An 8736-nucleotide genomic window follows, 5' to 3' on the forward strand; every position below is an offset into this window, starting at 1 on the left:
GGCCTCTGTGGTTTCTGATTGGCTGGGCTATGGGAAGTGGAGAGAAGCTTCCTTTCTCCTGCTGAATGTGAATGAGAGATGCCTTCCTGTTGGGGGTAAAGGGGAAGGTAGGTCTTTTTCTGTTTGCACTACCAATGAAAATAAATATGCCATTCAATTTTGCTTAATTTTAGAACTGCAGTCTTCCAATTTAATCTTAAGAAAAACGAATTTGGGGAGATCAAGTTTCCCATAATGGCTGTTGTAATTACAGGTTACTTTGACCCACTTAGTTAAAAAAATGGTTATGTGGGGAGGTCCCTAGATGTTAAACATGAATCCAGCTGGAGTCCCTAAAGGAGGGCTGCCCTCAGAGCATTTAAATGACTGGATCGCATTTCCCTAAGTTCTCCTGAAAACCCTAGAAAGTTGCCAGAGTCCTAGCCTAGATTCCAAAAGGAATAAAACAGAACTCTTAGATCACAGTTACCTCAATCTCCCAAAGAGAACCTTGCTACATGCTCTCCACAAAACAGTTGAGTACTTACCAAGGATGAAACCACCATACCCCTGAAAGGGTCAGGATTAGGAATAAAGTTGAGGGCTCAAAATGCAAAATGAGAAGCGCTCAGAATTTGAGAGGAGACTCGTCAAATCAGAAGCTGGTGGTGATGCACAGAAGCGATAAGCGCAGGGAGCCTGGTTCAACACCTCAGTTGATTTCACCTCTTGGGGGTCACCTCCAGATCCCACTTCTGACACCACATATATCAACTTCAATAATACAAATAGCCAGTTATTTTATCAGAAAAAGTTGAGTTTATTCAGAAATATAGAGAAGTTGCAATTCAAGATAGGTGAACCACAGTGGACCACAGGCACATCCAGAGAGCAAGAAGTGGGGACTTGCTACTATAGGAAACATGGGGCAGCGGGATGGACTGTGACAGCCAGAGTCCATCGGAGGAGCTGGGGCCCAGAGCACGGAGGCTCCCTACAGGTGGGGGCACTGCGGCCGCAGCTGCAACCAGAATGAAGCACAGAGAAATGTTCTTCTTTCTACCAGATAGTAAATAGAGATGCTGTCCTATCAGAGGTGAAGGGGGCATCTCTTACTGTTTGGGGTAATTGATAGTGCACACAGGGCTTGAGAGTTTCCCGTGCAGGCCTGTCCCAACTCTAACTTTAGCTGAAGTTGCTTTAATTAATTCCACAATATTCAGAGCAGCATAATTCATAATTCCCCAAAAGGAAGCAACCGAATGTCCAACAGATGAACGCATGCAAAAATGTGGTATATCCACACAATGGAAAATTATTCAACCATAAAGAGGAATGAAGTTTTGACACATGCTACAACATGGGTTGTTGTCCATTTTGCTTGAAAATATTATGCTATGAAAGAAGCCAGTCATACAAGCCCATATATTATATTACCCACCTACATGAAATATCCAGAGTCCAGAGTAGGCAAATCATGGGCAAGAATAGTGGTCACCACAGGCTGGGAAGGGAATGTGGAGTGACTGCTCAAGGGTAGTGGGTTTCTTTTTTCTTTGCTATTTGTTTATTTATTTATTCGGCTGTACCAGGTCTTAACTGAGGCAGTGTGGAGTCTTTCGTTGTGGCCTGCGGGATTCTCAGTTGCAGACTCCTGGGTGTAGCATTGTGGATCTAGTTCCCTGACCAGGGACTGAACCTGAGCCCTCTTCACTGGGAGCATGGAGTCTTAGCCACAGGACCACCAGGGAAGACCCTGGGTTTCTCTTCAGGGCCATGAAAGTGTTCTGAAATTGACTGTGGTGATGGTTGCATCTATCTGTGAGTATACTTAAAACTACTGAACTGTTCACTCTAAATGCAGGAATTATGTGGTGTATGAACTATATCTCAATAAAGCTGTTATTAATATACATACATGTATTTTCCCAGCTCCCTCTTTGCAGCCCCTCCCAACATGCACAGGGTCTGATTATAACGTGGAGCCTCAGCTCCTGACTGCTAGTTCCCAACAGTCCGCGGACCAGCAGACGTGCCAGGATACACTGGCCCAGGAAGTGTGCTGTCAGGCCTTCCTGGGCCTGGCTGCTGCCCTCAGCCTGCCCCTGGACCACTTCCTACCCCAGGCCAGGGCCCCATCCACTGGGGGTTGCCAGGGTGGCCTGGGCAACCAGCTTCACTGTGTCCCTCAAGGGTGTGTGTGAGTATGTGTGCCAGTGAATGGACGTGGGGCTGGACAGGAAGACCATGGCTGGCCCATGATCTCCATCCTGAGGGGACAGAGAGTTATGATGAGGTTGGCATCACCTGGCTGCGTTCTGGGGGACCGGGACATGAGGTCTCCATGGCGCTGGCCTGCAGAGACGGATGTGCTGGGCCTCCTTTGCCCAGGGATGTGACGCTGGACCCATGAGCAGGAAGTGCCCACAGCAGGCCAGCTCCCGCTGACACTGTCTGTCCAGCAAGTACCCCACAGGCCTGGTTCCCTCCTTTCCTGCCCCCAGGGCCTGGAACCACCCTTCAAGCCCCTCTTTTCTGAGCCCAGGGCTGTTACTCACATTCCAGGTGCATCTTGGTGCTGTCAGAATCATTTCCTGGATCTGAGTATTTCCCCCAAACTGCACCAAACTCCTCCTGAGGCTGAGTGGGGCCACCTCCACCTCCCCAGTGTGCAGAGACCCAATGTGGAGATGGACCCTGGGGTCAAGCATGCAGCCTCCGGCTCAGAACCAGTTGGGGTGGCAGGAATAAGGCTGGAGGGGTGGGAATGGGGTGAGGCGGCGTGGGGAAGGCACACTCTGCCAGTAGCTGGGGCCATGGAGCTCTGGCTACAGGGCAAGAAGAGTTCCCAACAACCTTATAAACGGTAACATCCCCTTAGGTTCTATGTTCGTCTCTGGCTTAGAGAAGAGAAACTGAGGCATGCAAAGGCTGGGAACCCACTCACCCAGTGCCTTCCTTCCCTCTGGAGCCTGGAGCCTCTCCCCCTGAATCCCTGTACTCTGCAGAGACCTCTGCACCTGCAGCTTTCACGTGGAGCCTGACGTCTGGGATTCACCTCCACCAAGCCCCCTGCCCTAACCACGATGCTTCACCGTGGATGCAGCCCTCTCAGCCCTTCCACCGCAAGACTTGGAGACTGGCTGGAGGTGGAGGGGCAGGGCATCGACAAGGCCCACACACTTTGCGGCTCAGGTGACCAGGTGGCAGGTGTGAAAATGAATAAAGGGAGAGCGCCTTTAAAATGAGTCGAGGGCTTCCCTGGTGGTCCAGTGCTTAAGAGTCTAAGAATATGCCTGCCGATGCAGGAGAAAGAGTTTCAATTCCTGGTCCAGGAAGAGTCCATGTGCAGAAGGGCAGCCAGGCCCCCGCGTCACAGCTACTGAGCTGCGCTCTAGAGCCTGTGCTCTGCAACAGGAGTGGCCACTGCAGTGAGAAGCCCGAACACCACAAATGGAGAGTAGCCACTGCTTGCTGCAACTAAAGAAAAGCCCGAGCGGCAACAAAGACCCAGCACAGCCAAAAGTAAATAAATAAATAAAAATAAAATAAATGAAGTCAGACCCCCAGATAGCTAAAGCAATCCTGAGAAAGAAAGACAGAAATTGGACTCCTTGACTCAGACTATACTACAAAACTTCACTCATCAAAACAGTGTGTTTCTGGTGCAAAAGCTGAAACATTAGGTCAATGGAACAGGATAGATAACCCAGAAATAAACCCATACACTTAGGGTAAATTAATCTATGACAAAGGAGGCAAGAATATACAATAGAGAAAAGAGAGCCTCTTCAGTAAGTGATGCTGGGAAAACAGGACAGCTACATGTAAAACCATGCACAAAAATAAATTAGAACACTCTCTAACACCATATACAAAAATAACCTCAAAATGGGTCAAAGACCTAAATGTAAGGTTGGACACTATAAAACTCTTGGAGGAAATCATAGGTAGAATATTTTTCACATAAATCACATCATGGTCTTTTTTGGTCCACCTTCCGGAGTAATGAAAATAAAAACAAAAATAAATGAGACCTAATTAAACTTAAAACTTCTGCACAGAAAAGGAAACCATAAACAAAGCAAAAAGACAACCCACAGAATGGGAGAATATTTTCAAAAGAAGCAACCAACAAGGGATTAATCTTCATAATATATAAACAGCTCATGCAGCTCTATGTCAGAAAAAAACAACCCGATCGAAAACTGGGCAGATGCTCTAAATAGACATTTCTCCAAAGAAGACAGATAGATGGTCAAAAAGTACATGAAAAGATGCTCAACATCACTATCAGAAAAATGCAAATCAAAATTACAGTGAGGTATCACCTTACACCAGTCAGAAGGGCCATTATCATAATGTCTACAAACAAGTGTTGGCGAGGATGTGGGTGGGAATTCCCACTGTTGGTGGGAATGTAAACTGGTAGAACCACTATGGAGAACAGTATGAAGGTGCCTTAAAAAAATAAAAATAGAACTACCATATGACCCAGCAAAGCCACTGCCGGAGAGAAAACCATACTTTGAATCAATACGTGCGCCCCAGTGTTCACTGCAGCGCTATTTACAACAGCCGGGACATGGAAGCACCTAAAACCCATCAAAGAGGAACAGAAAAGAAGATGTGACACATATATACAATGGGATATTACTCAGCCATGAAAAGAATGAAGTACTGTGTTTGCAGAGACATGCATGGACCTAGAGGTGATCATACTAAGTGAAGTCAGACGGAGAAAGACAAACACCATATGACATCGCTTGTATGTGGAATCTAAACAAGTGGTACAAATGAAGTTGTTCACAAAACAGAGACAGAGTCACAGATGTAGAAAATAAACTTAGGGTTCCCAGGGGAGAACGGGGGTGGGGAATTGGGAGACATATACACGCTGACATATACACGCTGGTTGTTGCTGTTGTTCAGTCGCTGAGTCGTCTCCGACTCTCTGTGACCCCATGGACTGCAGCACGCCAGGCTTCCCTGTCCATCACCAAGTCCTGGAGCTTGCTCAAACTCATGTCCATTGAGTTTGAGCACTTGGTGATGCCATCCAACCATCTCATCCTCTGTCGTCCCCTTCTCCTCCTGCCTTCAATCTTTCCCAGCATCAGGTCTTTTCCAATGAGTCAGCTCTTTGCATTGGGTGGCCAAAAGATTGCAGCTTCAGCTTCAGCATCAGTCCTTCCAATGAATATTCAGGGTTGATTTCCTTTAGGATTGACTGCTTTGATCTCCTTGCTGTCAAGGGATTCTTAAGAATTTTCTCCAGCACCACAATTTTAAAGCATCGATTCTTCAGCACTCAGCCTTCTTTATGGTCCAGCTTTCACATCTGTACATGACTACTGGAAAAACCATAGCTTTGACTTTAACTGCTAACTCTGTATGTCTCTAACTAAGTTTGCTTTTCTTCCCCCTAACTCTGTGGAGCTACACTTTGCACTGATTTTCCTTTCTGCTAAATACGTCCTGTATTTGGTGTGTTCACCCTTATAATACTCTTCTCCTTGTAGTTACGTTTCAGAAAACAGGCCACCAAGCCCCTAAACTGCCAGGCTCAATTGCTGGGTTACTGACTACTGATACCAGTCTGTGACTGTCTTTGAAACAATGCAAGAGGAAGATATCAAGATCCTAACACCTTTGTTCCTCATCACTGACTTCTGACGACAAGCCCTCATCTTCTATAAGCCCCTAGACACCTCAGGAACCAGAGATCAAATTGCCAACATCCACTGGATCATCGAAAAAGCAAGAGAGTTCCAGAAAAACTTCTGCTTTATTGACTACGCCAAAGCCTTTGACTGTGTGGATCACAATAAACTGTGGAAAATTCTGAAGGAGATGGGAATACCAGACCACTTTACCTGCCTCCTGAGAAATCTGTATGCAGGTCAAGACGCAGCAGTTAGAACCAGATATGGAACAATAGACTGGTTCCAAATTGGGAAGGGAGTATGTCAATGCTGTTTATTGTCACCCTGCTTGCTTAACTTATATGCAGAGTACATCATGCAAAATTCCAGGCTGGATGAAGCACAAGCTGGAATCAAGATTGCCAGGAGAAATATCAATAACCTCAGATATGCAAATGATACCAGCCTTATGGCAGAAAGCGAAGAAGAAATAAAGAGCCTCTTAAAGTGAAAGAGGAGAGTGAAAAAGTTGGCTTAAAACTTAACATTCAGAAAACTAAGATCATGGCATAGATAGGGGAAACAATGGAAACAGTGACAGACTTTATTTTTGGGGGCTCCATAATCACTGCAGATGGTGACTGCAGCCATGAAATTAAAAGATGCTTGCTCCTTGGGAGAAAAGCTATGACCAACCTAGACAGTATATTAAAAAGCAGAGACATTACTTTGCAAACAAAGGCCTGTCTAGTCAAAACTATGGTTTTTCCAGTGGTCATGGATGGATGTGAGAGTTGGATTATAAAGAAAACTGAGCACCAAAGAATAGATGCTTTTGAATTCTGGAGTTGGAGAAGACTCTTGAGAGTCCCTTGGACTGCAAGGAGATCAAACCAGTCAATCCTAAAGGAAATCAGTCCTGAATATTCATTGGAAGGACTGATGGTGAAGCTGAAGCTCCAATCCTTTGGCCACCTGATGCGAAGAACTGACTCATTTGCAAAGACGCTGATGCTGGGAAAGATTGAAGGCAGGAGCAGAAGGGGGCGACAGAGGATGAGATGGTTGGATGGCATCACCAACTCGATGGACTTGAGTTTGAGCAAGCTCCAGGAGATGGTGAAGGACAGGAAAGTCTGGCATGCTGCAGTCCATGGGGTATCAAAGAGTCGGACACGACTGAGTGACTGAACTGAACTGGTTGAGCTCAGGCAGGATGGGAAACTATCAGGCAATCCTCCTTGAAGATCCCATTGTCATCTTCCCAGTGAGCAATTCTTCATATCCTGCTGCCCTGATTCCCTCACTCCCTGAGGAGATCCTCTACAACCCTCAGAGGTTATGGAGACTATTTACCTGGGTCGACTGCATCTGTCAGATAAACCTCTGAGCAATGCTGATTGGGACCTGTTTGGGCAGGAAGGTCAGGGTATGCAGGAGCAATGAAGAGAAGTGAAAGGCAAAGGAGAAAAAGAAAGATATATCCATCTGAACGCAGAGTTGCAAAGAATATCAAGGAGAGATAAGAAAGCCTCCCCCAGTGATAAATGCAAAGAAATAGAGGAAAACAATAGAATGGGAAAGACTAGATCTCTTCAAGAAGATTAGAAATACCTAGGGAACATTTCATGCAAAGATGGCCACAATAAAGAACAAAAATGGTTTGGACCTAACAGAAGCAGAAGATACTAAGAAGAGGTGGCAAGAACACACAGAGCTGTGCAAAAAAGATCTTCAAGACCCAGATAACCATGATGGTATGATCACTCCCCTACAGCCAGACATCCTGGAATGCGAAGTCAAGTGGGCCTTAGGAAGCATCACTGCAAACAAATCTAGTAGAGGTGATGAAATTCCAGTTGAGCTATTTCAAATCCTCAAATATGATGCTGTGAAAGTGCTTCACTCAATATGCCAGCAAATTTGGAAGACTCAGCAGTGGCCACAGGACTGGAAATGGTCAGTTTTCATTCCAATCCCAAAGAAGGGCAATGCCAAAGAATGTTCCGACTACCTCACAATTACACTCATTTCACATGCTAGCAAGGTCATGCTCAAAATACTTCACATTAGGCTGCTACAGTATGTGAACCAAGAACTTCCAGATGTACAAGCTGGATTTAGAAAGGCAGAGGAACCAGAGATCAAATTGCCAACATCCACTGGATCATCAAAAAAGCAAGAGAGTTCCAGAAAAACATTTAGTTCTGCTTCATTCAGTTCAGTTCAGTTCAGTCATATCTGACTCTTTGCAACCCCATGGACTGCAGCATGGCAGGCTTCCCTGTCCATCACCAACTCCTGGAGCTTGCTCAAACTCATGTCCATTGAGTCGGCGATGCCATCCAACCATCTCATCCTCTGTCGCCCCCTTCTGTTCCTGCCTTCAATCTTTCCCAGCATCAGGGTCTTTTCTAATGAGTCAATTCTCCGCATCAGGTGGCCAAAGGATTGGAGCTTCAGCTTCAGCTTCAGCATCAGTCCCCTCAATGAATATTCACGATTGATTTCCTTTAGGATTGACTGGTTTGATCTTGCAGTCCAAGGGACTCTCAAGAGTCTTCTCCAACACCACAGTTCAAAGTATCACTTCTTCAGTGCTCAGCCTTCTTTATGGTCCAACTCTCACATCCATCCATGACCACTGGAAAAACCATAGCTTTGACTAGACAGGCATTTGTCAGCAAAGTGATGTCTCTGCTTTGTAATATGCTTTCTAGGTTGGTCATAGCTTTTCTTCCAAAGAGCAAGCGTCTTTTAATTTCATGGCTACAGTCACCATCTGCAGTGAATTTGGAGCCCCCCAAATAAAGTCTCTCACTGTTTCCGTTGTTTCCCCATCTATTTGCCTTGAAGTGATGGGGCTGGATGCCATGATCTTAGTTTTCTGAATGCTGAGTTTTAAGCCAACTTTTTACTTTTCTCTTTCACTTTCATCAAGAGGCTCTTTATTTCTTCTTTGCTTTCTGTCATAAGGGTGGTATCATTTGCATATCTGAGGTTATTGATATTTCTCCTGGCAATCTTGATTCCAGCTTGTGCTTATCCAGCCTGGCATTTTTGCATGATGTACTCTGCATATAAATTAAATAAGCAGGGTGACAACATATAG

The sequence above is a fragment of the Bos javanicus genome, chromosome 29 (assembly GCF_032452875.1).
Source record: "Bos javanicus breed banteng chromosome 29, ARS-OSU_banteng_1.0, whole genome shotgun sequence".
Lineage (NCBI taxonomy): Eukaryota > Metazoa > Chordata > Mammalia > Artiodactyla > Bovidae > Bos > Bos javanicus.